This window comes from Somniosus microcephalus, chromosome 3 (assembly GCF_052327205.1).
Source record: "Somniosus microcephalus isolate GS21.2 chromosome 3, FLI_Smic_1.0, whole genome shotgun sequence".
Taxonomy (NCBI): domain Eukaryota; kingdom Metazoa; phylum Chordata; class Chondrichthyes; order Squaliformes; family Somniosidae; genus Somniosus; species Somniosus microcephalus.
This window is the reverse complement of record NC_140989.1, coordinates 259,413,736-259,433,119: the sequence shown is the minus strand read 5'-3', so window position 1 is coordinate 259,433,119 and position 19,384 is coordinate 259,413,736.

The window sequence follows — 19,384 nt, the reverse complement described above, 5'->3', positions numbered from 1 at the left end:
TGGAAAGCTCAGAATTTGCCTGGATCCAAGAGAACTAAACAGAGCAATAAAGAGAGAGCACTTCAAGCTTCCTACACGTGAGGAAATCATGTCACAGTTTGCAAATGCAAAGTATTTCAGCAAGTTAGATGCATCATCAGGATTTTGGCAGATGAAACTGGACGAGGCAAGTTCAAGTCTGTGCACGTTCAACAGTCCATTTGGCAGATACAGATTCCTAAGGTTACCATTTGGCATTGCCTCAGCTCCGGAAGTGTATCACAAAACTATCCATATGATCTATGAGCACCTGAAGGGAGTTGATACATCGATGGATGACATCATAGTATGGGGAACCACGAGAACTGAGCATGACGAGAGACTGAAAAAAGTGCTGGAAGCAACAAGGAAAACAAACCTGAAGCTGAATAGAGAGAAATGCCAGCTCGGGGTGACAGAACTGACATTCGTGGGAGATATCCTTAGCAGTGAGGGCATCAGACCAAATCCCAGAAAGGTGTCCGCCATTGAGAATATGCCAAAGCCACAATGCAAAAAGGACGTGCAGAGGTTTAATGGAATGATCAACTACATGGGTAAATTCATATCCAACCTCTCAGAAAAGATGGCGCCACTGAGACGACTAACTGAAAAGAACATAGAATGGGAATGGAATCATGAGCATGAGAAGTCATGGAGCGATCTAAAGAAACTGCTCACAGAGGAACCAGTTCTGAGGTTTTATGATCCAGCGAGACCCATCAAGATATCATCAGATGCACCACAGAGTGGGCTCGGTGCCGTTCTTCTGCAAAAATATGACTACTGGCAACCTATTGCATATGCATCGCGCTCAATGACAGACGCGGAGACGCGATATGCTCAAATAGAAAAGGAGCTGCTCAGCATCACATACGCCTGTGAAAGATTTCACCAGTTTGTGTCAGGACAAGCAATCAGTGTAGAGACTGACCATAAGCCCTTGATTGCATTGTTCCAAAAGCCACTAAATAGCTGTCCGCTTAGAATACAAAGAATGATGATCAGGCTACAACGCGATACACTGAATGTTGCGTACACACCGGGTAAGATGATGTATACAGCAGACACGTTGTCCAGAGCTGTTGACCCAAGAGAGCCCGCAAACACCACAATGGATGAAAAAGTGAATGCCTACGTGGACATGATCACAAGTGCACTGCCCATAGCAGGTGCAAAAATGGAGCTCATAAAGACTGAGACAAACAAAGATGAAACAATGAGACGACTGAGGAAAAGCATCTTGGATGGATGGCCCAACATGAAGCAAGACTGCTCACCTGACATGGCAGAGTACTGGAACTGCAGGGCGGAACTATCAGTGGTCGAAGACATCATCTACAAAGGAAGTAAAATAGTTATCCCAAAGAGTCTGAGAAAAGAGATGCTAAAAAGGATCCATGGAGGACATCTGGGAATCGAAAAGTGTAAGAAAAGAGCACGAGAGGTGATGTACTGGCCACGAATCAACCAAGATGTGACAAATGAGGTGTCAAACTGCACAATATGCCTGAAATATCAAGCAAGCAATCCTGCAGAACCACTAAAGCCACACCCAACACCAGACAGACCTTACCAGAAGGTAGGCGCTGACCTATTCGTATGTCAAGGGAAGGACTATCTTGTAGTCACAGACTATTACTCCCTGTATCCAGAGGTTTGTAGACTGTACACCACCACTGCAGATGCTGTGATAACATATATGAAAGCCATATTCTCCAGGCATGGCGTGGCAAGCGAGGTCTTCACAGACAACGGACCCCAGTTTTACAATGCAAGTTTCTGACACTTTGCCAAAGAGTGGGACTTTGTCCACACAACGTCAAGTCCGCACTTTCCACAGTCCAATGGACTAGTGGAAAAATCGGTCCAGACAGTGAAAAGACTGATGTACAAGGCAAAAGACAGTGGAACTGACTTCTACCAGAGCATGCTTGTATACCGCACAACGCCGCTCGAGTGTGGTATGTCACCAGCCCAACTCCTTATGGGACGTCTGCTAAGGTCAAACCTACCCATCCCGGAGAACCTCCTGAAAACAAAAGAGGGGGAGAAAATGAGGAAGTTCAAAGAACAACAGAAAGAAAAGCAAAAGTACTACTATGACAGAGGAACACAAAACCTACCTGAACTCCACACTGGTGACCAAGTAAGGTTCAAAGACAAAACAAACATATGGACTCAGAAGGGAACTGTCCTGAGTGAAGTTCAACCAAGATCATACACCATTCAGACAGATGAGGGTGCTGTTCTGTGAAGAAATCGTCGAGATCTTCTCATGGGACCAGCCACAGCAAGTCAAGAGACTGATACTGTTGAACAACTTGATCACACAGCAGGTCAAAAGACTGATACTGTTGAACAACCTGATCACACAGCTGAGAAATCATCATCGGAGGCAACAACTCAGATTCAAGGACAATCAATCAGAAAATCCTCAAGACACGTGAAGCCTCCTGAGAGACTCATTGAGCAAATTTAAGGACTATTGTTATAGAAGGAAGTAATATTATCTTATTCTCTTTTCAAGTTCTAGTGTATTTACATATTTCATGTGAACACACAAAACAAGGTTGAAAAACCTTGATAATGATAATGATAATGTAAGTTCATTAAGTGTTACAGTTAAAATGCAGAGTAATACAAAGAAAACATGTTGTTAGATAAAAGTAAAATACTTTTGTTTTAAGAAAGGGAGATGTAATGATATCAGCAAATAATGATGGTATTTGCCTGTTTGATTATTTATGCCTTACCAGCATATTTGCCTGTTTGATTATTTATGCCTGACCAGCAGAGGGCATGTGAGAGAGAGAGAGTTTAGTTTTAGTTTCATTTTTAGATGGATCTCTAAGATGGTGTCTCCTGTAATGCTGTTAACAGAGTTGAACATACTTTAGATTAAAAGACATTCTCTTTCATGAATGTGTCGTCATTGAACCCACAATACAAATCAATACACCGGGGAGGCAACATACCATCCTGGAGTCATGTCTGTAGCCACAGAAACGTCTATCTGTTCCCATTATGATAGAATCCCCTGTCACTATTGCTCTCCCACTCTATTTCCTCCCCTCCTGTGCAGCTGAGCCACTCGTAGTGCCATGGACTTGGCTCTTGCTGCATTCCCCTGAGAAACATCTCCCCCAGCAGAATCCAAAATGGAAAATCTGTTGGAGAGGGAGATGGACCCAGGGGACTCCTGCACTACCTTCCTAGTTCTTTTACTCTGTCTGGCAGTCACCCATTCCCTTTCTGCCTGTGCACTCTTTACCTGCGGTGTCACCACCTCGTTAAACATGCTATCCACATAGATCTCAGCCTCACGGATGCTCCACAGTGACTCCAGCCGCTGCTCCAGATCCGAAATGCGGATTTCAAGTAGCTGCAGCTGGAGACACTTCCTGCACACATGTTCGCCCTGGACACCGAAAGTGTCCCTGACTTCCCACATAGCACAGGAGGAGCACTCTATGCTGCCGAACTGCCCTGCCATGTCCTACTCTTAATTTACTCCCTTTACTTCCTCTAAATTAAAGAATATTAAATACACTAGGAACTTTACTTCACTTTAAACACTACTTACTCCAAACTAGAGAGCTTACTTTTATTTTAACGACTGGACTGTAGAAATACTCACCAGGTCCTACTGACCAAACAGCTCCTTCCCTGGTTTTGACGTCACTGTACCTGAGGAGAGAGAACCGTTAACATATCAGCTAACATGGGAGCCAGAAAAGGCCAAAGTGTCTCATCAGAAATCTCGGGAATCCCAAAGTAACCATCTACTGACATACAATTCTCACCAGGTCATTCAAGAGGCACCGTATTAACCAGTACAGCCTTCTATATTTACCCAACTAAGATAAGAGCCGCAGCCTACCGACCATCTGGGAATTAATGACTTGAAAGGGCAAAAAAAAATTCTGTTTAGCCTCTAAGTATATTCTTGTTCCATTTTTTTAATGAAACAATTACATCTGGAGGGTAAAAAATGGCAAGAGAACTTGTATTTATAAAGCAGCTTATCACTTCCTCTGGATGTCCCACAAGGCTTAACAACTATTGAATTACTTTGCTGTGCAGTCACAGTCGTTATGAGAGCAAATGCAGCAGCAAATTTTGCACACAGCAAGGTCTCACAAATAGCAAATGAATGAATGACCAGATACTCTGTTTTTGGTGGTGTTGGTTGAGGGGGGACAGTTCGCCAGAACACCAGGTGAACTCTCTGATCTGCTTTGAACCAACAAGGGAACAGCCCATACCAGATTTAGTGATGAGCACAAAAATCTAGGCAGACACTCCAATGCAGTACTAAGGGAGTGCTGCACTGGCAGAGGTGTCGTCTTTCAGATCAGTTAAATCGAGACCCTGTCTGCCCTCTCGGATGCAAAAGATCCCATAGCGCTATTTCGAAGAAGAGCAGGGGAGTTATCCCCGGTATCCTGGCCAATATTTTTCCCTCAATCAACATCTCTAAAAGACAGGTTGTTTGTTCATTATCACATTACTGTTTGTAGGAGCTTGCTGTACGCAAATTGGCTGTCACGTTTCCTACATTACAACAGTGACTACATTTCAAAAAGAGTACTTCATTGGCTGTAAAGTACTTTGGGATGTCTGGTGGTCGTTAAAGGTGCTATAGAACTGAGAGGGGAAGAAATTCATTATAGCCCAGGAATGGGTGGTAACTTTTGAAAAGTTTGAGAATTAGCAGCAGGCGCTAATGCTTCAGACAGCATGCAAAATTCAGCCTCATTGCACAAAGGATTGGAGCGCTAAATCAAGCGCTAATGGCCTAGCTTGGTGGCGATAAATTCGAAGCGCTGACCAATATCAGGTGCAGTCTAATCACAAGCCATCATTGTCACAGTCTTTTTCCATTTCTTAAAGAGGAGATTCATTGATGCTGCAGAACCTGATTCTCATCATTGCTGGCTGTGCAGCCATCTCAGCCAGCAGCAGCAGATCAAGGATAAGGAGCCAGATGATCCCAGCAGCCGTAATGATGGCAGATCCATGCCCCAGGGAGAGAGCCTGCAGATTCTGCGACCATGGATTTTGAGGTGTTGGTGTTCGCAGTGAAAAGACGGAGGGCAATGCTTTATCCGGCAAGTGGCAAGAGGCCCTTGCAGCAAGTCTTCTGCACCATGTGGAGGGAGGTAGCCCAGCATGTCTCAGGCAGCACTGTGGTTCCCAGGACCCACACACAGTGCAGGAAGAAATTTAACAACCTCACTCGCGTGGTCAGGGTGAGTCAATGCTTCAACAAATGCTACATACCACCATCTGAACCACAGCCTGCACACACTGTCCAAAGCACCACACCCCCAGTGCTCACCCACCAACAATCTCTACCTACCAACACTCACACCCAATTCTCACAACTTTCACACAATGACAGCTATTCAACTATGGCAGGCACATCACCCAAACACATTGCTTCACAATCACTCACACACTTTCCTTTCCCTTGCAGGCCAAGGTGGCTCACAACAGGAGGAGCAGGAGAGCACAGGCAGGGGACAAGCCAACACCCAATCACTGTCTGAGTTGGAGACTCGAGTGCTGCAGAATATTGGGCGCCAGGTGGTGGGCGTCTTGGTAACAACAGTATGTTTATCCCTACTCCTTCTTCTTTTCACATCCCACTTCCCCCTCACCCCACATGCCTTTTGCACTTTCCCGCTAATCATTCTGTATGCATGCATTTCTCCCTTCCTGCCCCCCTCCCCTCACCTTAACCCAAATCTTGTGCCTTTATGCTTTTAGATAATGAGCAAGCACCTGAGCAGCCTGTCCCTGGGGTTACCGTTAAGAACGAGGCGGGAGAAGAGGAGGAGGAAGAAGACACTGCGTCACTGCATGTCTCACCCACAGGCACCAGCTCAGTTACTGGCACTACGGGTTCTTTAGAAGCTAGTATAATAGCGGGATCTGCACAGGATGATGCACCAGCGATGAGCGGGCTGCAGCAAGGCCAGGGGGAAAAGGTTGCTCAGGAGCCAGCTCCCTGGAGGGAGAGTTCGCGCATGAGTTCTGCTGCACAGGACCCAGATGAGGACCTCGATGGGGAGGCCTTTAGAAGTAGGGTGATGGGCATGCACACGGAGATCATAGGTGCAATGGCAAGAATGCCCGAGAGCCTGTCGGCAATGATAAGGAACGTGGAAGAGTCCGCCTCCAACATTGCACAGAGCTCTGCGCACTCCATGGAGCCTATCATTTCAAATCTGCAAAGGATGGTAGACTCCCAGAGAGACCATGCCACCTCAGACCTGATGCTGCGTGTGATGGGTGATCTGGCAGCTTCTATTGCAGCACAGGCGGAAGTGATGCAATGTTTTAGTGTTGTAATACAGTCTATGCTTGGTGGCATCCAATCTCAGACTGCTCTCCTGGAGTTTCAGATTGATGCAACGCAAGATCTGACTGCTGCCATTGAGGCTGGGTCTACCACCGTCGACCGAGGCTTTCATGGTGTCACAGCAGACCAGCAATCTGTGCTGCAAAAGATTGCTAGGGATGCTGAGGTGCTGCCCCGGGGGAGTGGCATTGGGTCTGTGGAGCAGGAAACTGCTGTCCTATCTCAGGGTGACAGCATTCCTGCTCCCACCACTGCCACTTCACCATTGTCCTTGTCGCTGCCTGTCATCCAGCCAGCCCAGACTGCTACCGCCCATGCTCAGTTTGAGCAGTCTACAGCCGGGCCTTCCAGGTCCAGAGCTGGTCAAGGGCGTCCTGCAAGGCCATCTGAAGTCCCCCGCACAGACAATCAGCAGCCTTCCACCAGCCCTGCTGCAGCCACTGGGCCAACACTTCGTAGGAGAACTAGAGTAGGCAAAGGCAGAGTAACAAGAAGCACTAAGGAATTGCACAAAGGTGAACAGGTAATATTGCTGTCGTAAATATGTGTTCACTGATTATTGATAAATTTATTAATTCAGTTTAGATTATTTTGTGGTGTCTCTCATTTCATCTTTGCACTGTGATATGGCCTGCGACAGGGATGGAATGCTGGGGATGTGGTGAGCAACAGGGATTTGGGGTTTAATTTATTGGAACCGAGTCTGATGAGGTGGTCATGGACTGTCCTTCCAGAAGGCCGATTGAGTGGCTGCCTCCTCCCTCGTTCCTGTTTCTCCTCCTCCTCCTCCCCCTCGTCTTCCTCCTCCTCCTCTCCCTCTTCCTCCTCCTAAGGTGGTCCCACAATCCCTGGTGGCAAAGGCTGGGCCCTCATGATGACCAAGTTGTGGAGCATGCAGCAGACCACGACAAAATGGAACACCCACTCTGCCGAGTACTGGAGGGCTCGCCCCTAGCGGTCAAGGCAGCGGAACAGTTGCTTGAGCACCCCGATGGTCTGCTCGATGATGTTCCTGGTGGCAGCATGGTCCTCATTATATGAGTGCTGGGCAGAGAGTGTTGGAGTTGTAGAGGGGAGTCATGAGCCAGGTGGATAGTGGATAACGCTTGTCTCTGACCAGGAGCTGCGAGCTTGACGTGGTGGCTGGAAGAGTGCCGGCACACCAGTCTGGCACAGGATGATGGCATCGTGGCTGCTGCCAGGATAGCGGGCATTGACATTGAGGATTCACTGTCTGTGGTCACACACCAAATGCACATTAAGTGAGTGGTCGCCTTTGCGGTTACGGAAGATCTCAGGATTGTTATGCGGTGCCCGCAAAGCCACATGGATGCAGTCAATGGCGCCCTGCACCATAGGGAATCCCGCTATCCTGGCAAAGCCACATGCACGATTGTCCTGCTTCTCTCTGATGATGGGGAAGGAAATGTAATCCCTTCTCCTACAGTAGAGAGCCTCTGTGACTTCCCGGATGCAGCGATGGACGCTGAACTGCAAAATGTTAGCTATGCCTCCTGTTGCAGACTGGAAGGGTCCACTGGCAAAGAAATTGAAGGCAACGGTGACCTTGACTGTCACTGAGGCAGCCGTGGTCACCCTGATCTGAAGTTCGAGGTCTGGTTGCAGGAAGTGGCAGAGTTCTGTGACCACCTCCATGCTGAAGTGAAGCCTTCTAATACACTGCTCCTTGCTTAATTAGAGGTAGGAGAAGTGCTCTCGGAATGCCTTCGAAGGGTAAGGCCTCCTGTTGAGAGCTCTCATGGCCCTTCTCCTCCATCTGGCCACATAAGAACATAAGAAATAGGAGCAGGAGCAGACCATTTGGCCCCTCGAGCCTGCTCCACCATTCAATAAGATCATGCCTGATATTCTACCTCAACTCCACTTTCCTGCACTATCCCCATAGCCCTTGATTCCCTTAACATTCAAAAATCTATCATAAGAACATAAGAACATAAGAAATAGGAGCAGGAGTAGGCCAATCGGCCCCTCGAGCCTGCTCCGCCATTCAATAAGATCATGGCTGATCTGATCCTAACCGCCAATCTACTATCACAGAACCATCTCCTGAATCTAACAGAATTAGACACTTGAAATAGGAGCAGGATCAGGCTACACGGCCCCTGGGCCCGCTCCACTACCCACAGGGCCATGTCCGATTCGAACCTAGACTCATGTCCAAATTCCTGCCCGCTCCCCGTAACCCTTAATTCCCTTTACTTCTAGGAAACTGTCTATTTCTGTTTTAAATTTATGTAATGATGTAGCTTCTACAGCTTTTTGGGGCAGCATATTCCATGGGCCTACCACCCTCTGTGTGAAGTAGTTCCTCCTCATCTCAGTTTTGAAAGAGCAGCCCCTTATTCTAAGACTATGCCCCCTAGTTCTAGTTTCACCCATCATCGGGAACATCCTCCCCGCATCCACCCGATCCAACCCCTTCACAACCTTATATGTTTCAATAAGATCGCCTCTCATTCTTCTGAACTCCAATGAGTAGAGTCCCAATCTACTCAACCTCTCCTCATATGTCCATCCCCTCATCCCCGGGATTAACCGAGTGAACCTTCTTTGTACTGACTCGAGAGCAAGTATGTCTTTTCTTAAGTATGGACACCAAAACTGTACGCAGTATTCCAGGTGTGGTCTCACCAATACCTTGTACAACTGAAGCATTACCTCCCTATTTTTATATTCTATCCCCCTAGCAATGAAAGCCAACATTCCATTGGCCTTCTTAATCAGTTGCTGCACCTGCATACTAACCTTTTGAGTTTCGTGCACCAGGACTCCCAGATCCCTTTGTACTTCAGTACTTTCAAGTTTCTTGCCATTAAAATAATAACTTGCTCTACGATTTTTCCTGCCAAAGTGCATAACCTCACACTTTCCAGTATTGTATTCCACCTGCCAAACCTCTGCCCACTTAGCCTGTCGATGTCCCCTTGCAGGTTTTTTATGTCCTCCTCACTCACTACTTTCCCTCCCATCTTAGAATCATCTGCAAACTTTGATATGTTACACTCGGTCCCCTCCTCCAAATCGTTAATATAGATTGTAAAGAGTTGGGGACCCAGCACTGACCCCTGCGGAACACCACTCGTTACTGATGGTCAGTCTGAGAATGAACCATTTATCCCAACTCTCTGCCTTCTGTTAGATAGCCAATCCTCTATCCATGCCAGAATATTACCCCCAATCCCGTGATTTTTTATCTTAAGCAATAATCTTTTGTGTGGCACCTTGTCAAATGCCTTTTGGAAGTCTAAATACACTACGTCCACTGGTTCTCCTTTATCCACCCTATATGTTACTTCCTCAAAGAGCTCCAGCAAATTTGTCAAACATGACTTCCCCTTCATAAAACCATGCTGACTTTGTCCTATTAAATTATGATTATCCAAATGTCCTGTTACTGTCTCCTTAATAATGGACTCCAAAATTTTTCCTACCGCAGATGTTAGGCTAACCTGTCTATGGTTTCCAGCCTTCTGTCTACTGCCCTTTTTAAATAAGGGTGTTACATTAGCAGTTTTCCAGTCTGCCGGGACCTTTGCTGAGTCCAGGGAGTTTGGAAAATTATTACCAATGCATCCACAATCCCTACCGCCACTTCCCTCAAGACCCTAGGATGTAAGCCATCAGGTCCAGGTGATTTATCCACTTTGAGTCCCATTATTTTACCGAGTACCACTTCCTTAGTGATTTTGATCGTGTTTAGCTCCTCCCCCCCATAGCCCCCTGTTTGTCCAGTGTTGGGATATTCTTAGTGTCCTCTACTGTAAAGACTGATACAAAATATTCATTCAGTGTTTTTGCCATCTCCATATTTCCCACCATTAATTTCCTGGTCTCATCCTCTAAGGGACCAACATTTACTTTAGCCACCCTTTTTCTTTATATATAAATATAAAAACTCTTACTATCTGTTTTTATATTTTTTGCTAATTTACTTTCATAATCTATCTTCCCTTTCTTAATCAATCTTTTTGTTATTTTTTGCTGTCTTTTAAAGTTTTCCCAATCCTCTATCCTCCCACTAGATTTGGCTACCTTATATGCCCTTGTTTTTAGTCGAATACTATCCTTAATTTCTTTACTTAGCCACGAATGGCTGTCTTTTCTTTTACACCCTTTTCTTCTCAGTGGAATATATATTTTTTGGAAGTTGTAAAGTAACTCCTTAAATGTACACCACTGATCATGTATCGTCTTACCATTTAATCTATTTTCCCAATCCACTCTACTCAATTCCGCTCTCATACCTTCATAGTCTCCTTTATTGAAGCTTAGCACACTTGTTTGAGATCCAACCTTCTCACCCTCTAATTGAATATGAAATTCAACCATGTTATGGTCACTCATTCCAAGGGGATCCTTTACTAGGACATTTTTAATTAATCCTGTCTCGTTACACAGGACCAGATCTAAGGTTGTTTGCCCCCTGGTCGGTTCAGTTACATACTACTCAAGAAACCCATCCCTAATACACTCAATGAACTCAACCTCAAGGCAGCCCTGCCCAATTTGATTTGTCCAATTAATATGATAGTTAAAATCCCCCATAATTATAGATGTTCCCTTATTACAAGCCTCAACTATTTCCTGATTGATACTCCGTCCAACAGAGTTGCAACTGTTCGGAGGCCTATAGACTACGCCCACTAGTGTTTTTTTCCCCTTATTATTCCTTATCTCCACCCAAGCTGTTTCATTATCCTGATCTTTTGACCCAATATCATTTCTCTGTATTACAGTGATTCCTTCCTTTATTAACATAGCCACCCCATCTCCCCTTCCTTCCTGCCTGTCCTTCCTGATCGTTTAAATAACCTGGTATGTTTAATTCCCAGGCATTCTCACCCTGCAGCCATGTTCCTGTAATGGCCACAAGATCATACCCATATGTAGTTATTTGTGCCATTAACTCATCTATTTTGTTACGAATGCTACGTGCATTCAGATAGAGAACTTTCAAATATGTTTTGTGACACTTAGTTCCTGCTTTTGCCTTTTTTTATTACTTTACCTTTTACTCCATACCTTCTGCCCCTTCCTGACACGCTCTGGTTTTTAATTTCCCCACTGCTACCTAAGTCTATGACCTTCTCTGTTGTCATTTTTATTATTTGCTCTCTAGGAACCTCCCCCCCACTAGTTAATTTAAAGCCCTCTCTACAGCCCTAGTTATATGATCCACCAGGACTCTAGTCCCAGCACTGGCCAAGTGAAGCCCGTCCCAACGGAACAGCTCCCTCCTGCCCCAGTACTGGTGCCAGTGCCCCAGGAAGCAAAACCCATTTCTCCCACACCAGTCTTTGAGCCACGCATTGAACTCTCTAATTTTATTTGTCCTAGCCAAATTCGCTCATGTCTCAGGTAATAATCCAGAGATTATTACCCTTGAGGTTCTGTTTTTTAATTTGACCCCTAGCTGCTCATACTCCTTTAACAGAACTGGCTTCCTAGTCCTATCTACGTCGTTTGTACCAACATGGACCACGACAACTGGATCCACCCCCTCCCACTGCAAGTTTCTTTCCAGCCCAGAGGAGATGTCCTTAACCCTGGCACCGGATAGGCAACACAGCCTTCGGGACTCTCACTCTCGGCTGCAGAGAACTCTATCTATCCTCCTAATAATACTATCCCCTACCACTACAACATTTCTATTTTCTCCCCCCTCTTGAATGGCCCCCTGTTCCACGGTGCTGTGGCCAGGCTGCTCATCCTCCCTGCAGTCCCTGCTCCTGTCCCCACAGGGAGTAAGAACCTCGAACCTGTTGGACAAGAGCAATGGCTGTGGCTCCTCCAACACCACCTCCTGGATCCCCGTACCTGCCTCACTCATAGTCACACCGTCCTGTCCCTGACCATGGGCTACATCTGAATTAATTAACTTCATAGGTGTGACCACCTCCTGAAACACAGAGTCCAGGTACTTCTCCCCCTCCCTGATATGTCGCAGTGTCTGAAGCTCAGACTCCAGCTCATCAACACGGAGGTGGAGTTCCTGTAGCAGCAGACACTTGTCACAGACGTAATCACCGTGAGCCTCAATGGGGTCCACCGGCTCCCACATCTCGCAACAGTAACACATCACCTGCTCCATTCTATGTAATTGATTAAATTTTTTATTGTTAGTTATGGGCACCCTCTGCCTGATTTTAGATGCTAGTATCCCCTTTAATTAATTGGATTTAAATTAAATCAATCCCTCTAATTACACCAGTAAAATGGTTTACCAACAGTCACTCTGCACCAGAAAGGCCTTATTAACTACAACCCACAGAGTTCAATTTTGAAAAGAGCACCTAACACCCCACTTACCCTAACTCACACTTGCCCAAACTCACAGCACTCTCTGATGACTCGCACTCAGTGCTTGCTTGCACTAGGACTGGTCTTTTTATACTGTTTGTTTGTTTACAGCCAAATGAGTCACCCCTGCTGCTTGGTTAGAAAACTGGTTTCCACTGCCTGCTGTGCTAATTTACTCCTACTGCAGTGTAACCTTGTTTTACTCTTCTTAAACCAACAGAATCCCAAATATTTAACTTTTCCCCTTTACTTAAACTGCTTAAGTAATCTTATCAAGAATGATTTAAAGAGAAATAACAATTAAAGAACTCTCACACTTACCCAAACTCATAGCACTCTCTGATGACTCGCACTCAGTGCTTGCTCACACTAGGACTTGAATGTACTCAATGACTGAGCCTCCACAGCCCCCTGGGATAGAGAATTTCAAAGATTCACCACCCTCTGAGTGAAGAAATTTCTCCTCATCTCAGTCCTAATTGGCCGATCACTTATTCTGAGACTGTGACCCCTGGTTCTAGACTCCCCAGCCAGGGGAAACATCCTCCCTGCATCTACCCTGTCAAGCCCTGTAAGAATTTTGTATGTTTCAATGAGATCACCTCTCATTCTTCTAAACTCTAGAGAATATAGGTCGAGTCTACTCAATCTCTCCTCATAGGACAATCTCCCCATCCCATGAATCAGTCTGGTGAACCTCCGTTGCACTCACTCTATGGCATGTAAGGAGACCAAAACTGTACACAATACTCCAGGTGTGGTCCCACCAGGGTCCTATATAATTGCAGTAAGTTGCCTTTATACTCAAATCCTCTTGTAATAAAGGCCAACATACCATTTGCTTTCCTAATTGCTTGTTGTACCTGCATGTTGACTTTCAGTGATTTGTTTACATGGACACCCAGGTTCCTCTGAACACCAACATTTCCCAATCTCTCACCATTTAAAAAATACTTTGCTTTTCAATTTTTCCTACCAAAGTGGATAAATTCACATTTCTCCATATTATATTACATTTGCCATGTTCTTGCCCACTCACTTAGATTGTCTATATCCCCTTGAAGCCTCTTTGCATCCTCCTCACAACTTACATTCCCACCCAGCTTTATATCATCAGCAAATTTGGATATAATGGCCCAGAAATTCGGGTCTCCACGGGTGAGTACGCACGGGGTACTCACCCGTAAGCCCAATGGAAGTGCCGGTTTCCTGCATGCACTGCGCATGCGTGGGAAACCGGCACTTCCGTTCCCCTGAAAGAAGGGGTTCAGAAGTCAAAAGCGTGCGCAGGAGAGGCTGCGCGTGCCTATCGAACTTACGTTTTTTTTGCAGGTTTTCCCAGGAGGTTAAGTCTCCAGAAGTTAGACATGTAAAAAGCAGTCGCAAGGCCTGCTTTTTACAAGGTAAGTGGTGAATTAATTAAAATTAAAACATTTTTTCCACAGGTTTATTATTTTTAAATGCTTTAAAGAAAGGTAAGTTTATTTTTAGCCCCGTTAGAAAATAAAATTATTTTTTTCAAAAATTTAAATTATTGTTTAAAATAGTTATTTCATGTAATTTATAGTTTATTTTAAAAATGTGATTTTTTAATAATTTATTTGAAGATTTAGTGATGTTTTGGGGCTTTTAGTATTTATAGGTTTGACAGGTCCTGTCAAACTTATGAATGAAGCATTCCCTGCTACCTTTGGCTCTCTATGGCCCACGTGATCCCAGGGGGCGCATCGAACTAACTGCGCCCCTGGGATACGCAAGCACTGCGCGCCGGCAGTTGGAGGAGGCCTAGGATCGCAATTCCACGGGGGCCCACAGCTCAATGGTCGGTGCGCAAGGTAAGTGCAGGTCGGGGGCTTGCACCCGCTGGAAGCCCCCGACCCGAATTTCTGGGCCAATATTGCATTTGATCCCCTCATCCAAATCATTGATATAGATTGTGAATAGCTGGTGCCCAAGCACTGATCCTTGCGGTACCCCACTAGTTACAGCCTGCAAACCCGAAAATGACCCGTTTATTCCTACTCTGTTTTCTGTCCGTTAACCAACCTCAATCCATGCTAGTATACCCTCAAGCCCATGAGCCCTAATTTTGTTTAATAACCTCTTGTGTGGTACCTGATCGAATGCCTTCTGAAATTTCAAATACACTACATCCACTGGTTCCCCCTTATCTATTCTGCTAGTTACAACCTCAAAAAACTCTACCAGATTCATCAAATACGATTTCCCTTTCATAAATCCGTGTTGATGCTGCCCAATTCTATTATTATTTTCTAAGTGCCCTGTTACCACATCCTTAATAATAGATTCTAACATTTTCCCTGCTACTGATGTCAGGCTAACTGATCTGTAGTTCCCCGTTTTCTCTCTCCCTCCTTTCTTAAATAGTGGGGTTACATTTGCTACCTTCCAATCCATGGGAACCATTTTAGAATCTATGGAATTTTGCAAAATGATAACCTGGATTTTGTCAATGGGGACATGATGGAGGCGGAACTCCCACTTTTTGGGTTGTAGTCCCACCTCCATCGATTTGTGGCCAACCCACGCGATTTTCCCTTGATTTACTTTGTTGAGCCCATATTAATTCATTACCTTTCTACCATCATACCTTTTAATGTAGTTTCCCAATTGACATGTGCCACCTCGCCCCTCATTCCTACGTAGTTTGCTTTGTTTAGATTTAAGACCCTATTTTCGGATTCAACTAAATCACTTTCAAACGCAATATAAAATGCTATCGTACTGCATTATGGAGTACTGTGTGCAGTTTTGGTCTCCTTACCTAAGAAAGGATATACTTGCCATAGAGGGAGTGCAGCGAAGGTTCACCAGACTGATTCCTGGGAAGGCAGGACTGTCATATGAGGAGAGATTGGGTCAACTAGGCCTGTATTCACTAGAGTGCAGAAGAATGAGAGGGGAATCTCATTGAAACATATAAAATTCTGACAGGGCTAGACAGGGAGAATGTTTCCCCTGGCTGGGAGGTCCAGAACGAGGGGTCACAGTCTCAGGATATGGGGTAGGACATTTAGGACTGAGATGAGGAGAAATTTCTTCACTCAGAGGGTGGTGAACCTTTGGAGTTCTCTACCACAGAAGGCTGTGGTGGCCAAGTCACTGAATATATTTAAGAAGGCGATAGATAGATTTCTAGACACAAAAGGCATCAAGGGGTATGGGGAGAGAGCGGGAATATGGTATTGAGATAGAGGATCAGCCATGATCATATTGAATGGCGGAGCAGGCTCGAAGGGCCGAATGGCCTACTCCTGCTCCTATTTTTCTATGTTTCTATTATGGTTACTCTTCCCTAAATGCCCCTTTACTACAAGGTTATTAATTAACCCTTTCTCATTGCACATTACTACATCTAAAATAGCCTGTTCCCTAGTTGGTTCCTCAACATACTGACCTAGAAAACTATCTGCATACATTCCATGAATTCGTCCTCCACACTATTACTGCAAATTTGGTTTGCCCAGTCTTTATGTAGATTAAAGTCTTCCATAATTACTTTATTACCCTTGTTACATGCGCCTCTAATTTCCTGATTTATACTCTGTCCTTCATTACAACTACTGTTTGGGGGCCTATAAACAACTCCCACCAATGTTTTCTGCCCCTTGCTGTTTCTTAGCTCCACCCAAACTGATTCTACTTCTTGATTTTCAGAACTAAGATCCTTTCTCTCTACTGTCTTTATCACATCCTTTATTATCAGGGCTACCCCTCCTCCTTTTCCATTTTGCCTATCTCTTCTAAAAGTTAAGTATACTGGAATATTTAGTACCCAACCTTGGCCACATTGCAACCACGTCTCCATAATGGCTATTAGATCAAACCTATTCATTTCTGTCTGCGCTATTAATTAATCTATTTTGTTGCGAATGCTTCGTGCATTCAGATATAATGGGCTGGATTTTCATTGACGAGTCGGGCAGGAGGCGGGACTACAACTTTTGGGGTTGTAGTCCCGCCTCCATCAAGTTCTAGCCAACCCACGCGATTTTGACTTGATTGACCTTGTTGAGCCCACCCAGCGGGCTCAGCAGGCCAATTAAGGGCCACCCACCAACAGGTGACATCACAGATTGAAATTTCATCTGTCAAGACCTTTTGACAGATGAAATATCAGTGTTTCACAGCTGTTTGAAGCTGTCAAACACTGACAATCTGTACTTCAGGTTAACTCCTTCCTCTCAGGATGATTTAGAGATCTCCCCGGAACAGAAAGCAGAGGCTACAGATTTTGACAGCTGGCGGCCATTCTGCTTTCTGTGCCGGTGAGATGAGGGACTCCCGAGACCTGAAGGAAGGAAGGCTATAAAGGTAAGTAAAGGTTAGTAGAACTTCTTTAAACACTTTACACAGACCAAACACACATACCTCTGCACTCATGCACCCATCACTCACCTGAACACCGGACATCTCGACGCCTCCAAGCCCTTCATCCTGACGGCCCGCCTCACGAACTTGGCGTGGTTTGGAGCCATCGGGAATCCCTCATTTCAACAATCAAAATAGGGATTAGGCCAAAAACTGCTTGTTAACTACCTGTTAATAGGCAGTTAATCGGCAATAATCCCCTTCCCGCCTTGGGGAGGTGGGTCCCAGTTTGGGGCGGGTACCCGCCTCCTTTGAAACTGGCATGGAGGTGGGTTGGGGGCGGGATGGGGTCGGGACCCCCGATTTCGTGATTTTAAACCCCCACACGCCTCGAATTTTGACTCCACGGCCCAATGAAAATCCAGCCTAATGCCTTTAGCTTTGACTTATTTCTATTTTTCCCTGATGTCACCTTAGTCACTGATGCCTTAATATCTTTGTTACTCTCTCTGTCCCTTCCTGACCCAGTCTGCTTATATTTACCCAAAATTCTACTCTACTCTAGAGCCTTTACATTTCTCTCACTGATTTTAAATTTACTCTTTCCTGAATCCTCCCACCCCCGCCCCTAAATTAGTTTAAAGCCCTGTCTACTGCCCGAGTTACTCGGTTCGCCAGGACACTGGTCCCAGCCCAGTTTAATTGGAGCCTGTCCTAATGGAACAGCTCTCTCTTTCCCCAGTACTGGTGCCAGTGCCCCATGAACTGAAGCCCCTTCCTCCCACACCACTCTTTGAGCCACACATTTAAACCTCTAATCTGTTTGTCCCAGTGCCAATTTGCACGTGGCTCAGGTAACAATCCAGAGATTATTACCCTTGAGGATCTGCTTTTTAATTTGGATCCTGGCTCCTCAAGTTTAAATGTAACTATTGCTCCATTTACCTGCAGTGGGATCATCCATTTGTCCTCTTTTACTGCATTAACTTTATGTTCCGCATTGTCCATTCCTGAGGGCTGCACATTTTCTGTATCCTTTTTGATATTGTCACATGACACCATTCCTGCAGAAAATGTCTCAGTGAAATCAGTGTCCTCAATCACATTGACTTCACAGAATCACAGAATCACAGAAACCCCACAATGCAGATAGAGGCCATTTCGGCCCATCGAGCCTGCACCGACACATATCCCACCCGATCCCCGTAACCCCTACACCAACCTCACCCTATCCCCGTAACCCCACGTATTTAATCCCCCTAACATTAAGGGTCAATTTATCATAGCCAATCAACCTAACCCGCACATCTTTGGACTGTGGGAGGAAACCGGAGCACCCGGAGGAAACCCACGCAAACACAGGGAGAATGTGCAAACTCCACACAGACAGTCACCCGAGGCCGGATTCGAACCCGGGTCCCTGGCGCTGTGAGGCAACAGTGCTAACCACTATGCCACCGTGCTAACCACTTGTTGCCCTTTCTTTGTTTTTACTTTTGAAAAGCCTTGTTTGGCAAAGTGATTCTTTCCATGACATTTTGTGCACATTTTCCCAAACGCTGGGCATTGTCTTGGCTGGTGTTTATAACCACAGCGTTTACAATTTAAAATTCCTTCCTCCGATTGCTTCTCATTCCTGTTCTGCCCATGTTTCTTCCCTTTGTAGGACACAGCACCGACAGCAGCTCTATCACTTACTACAATTGCATTATTATTATTTTCACTGAAAGTCTTCGCGTGCTTTTGAGCTAGCTCACTGGCTTGGCATATTTTCACAGCATTTTCCAATGTTAGTTCAGTTTCTCTCAACAGACATTCCCTGACCTTTTTATCATGAATACCAAACACAATCTGGTCACGAATCATGGATGATTTCAGCTCAGAGAAATTACATGTCTGTGCTTTCAGTTTTAGATCGGTCACAAAGCTATCAAAAGTCTCATTTTGCTGCTGTGTCCGTGAACGGAACATGTATCTCTCATAGGTTTCATTCTTTTTGGGAGAACAATGTGCATCAAATTTCTTTAGCACATCGTCCAATTTTTGTCTGTCCTGCTCTTGATCAAATACAAATGTATTAAAGACCTCTATCACCTGTGGGCCTGCAACCGTGAGCAGCAACGCTATTTTCCTTGCATCTGGCTTCGTACCGAACCCGGTGTCAGCAATGTAGAGTTCGAATTGTTGTTTGAAAGTCCACCAATTACAGTCGACATTCCCCGTGAGTTTCAAACCCTCGGGTGGCTTCAAAATCTCCATGTTGCATTTCACAATATTCAGCAGATTTTACCAATCCTGGTACCATGTTATGTTCATTAATAACTTGTCATTTTCATTATGAAC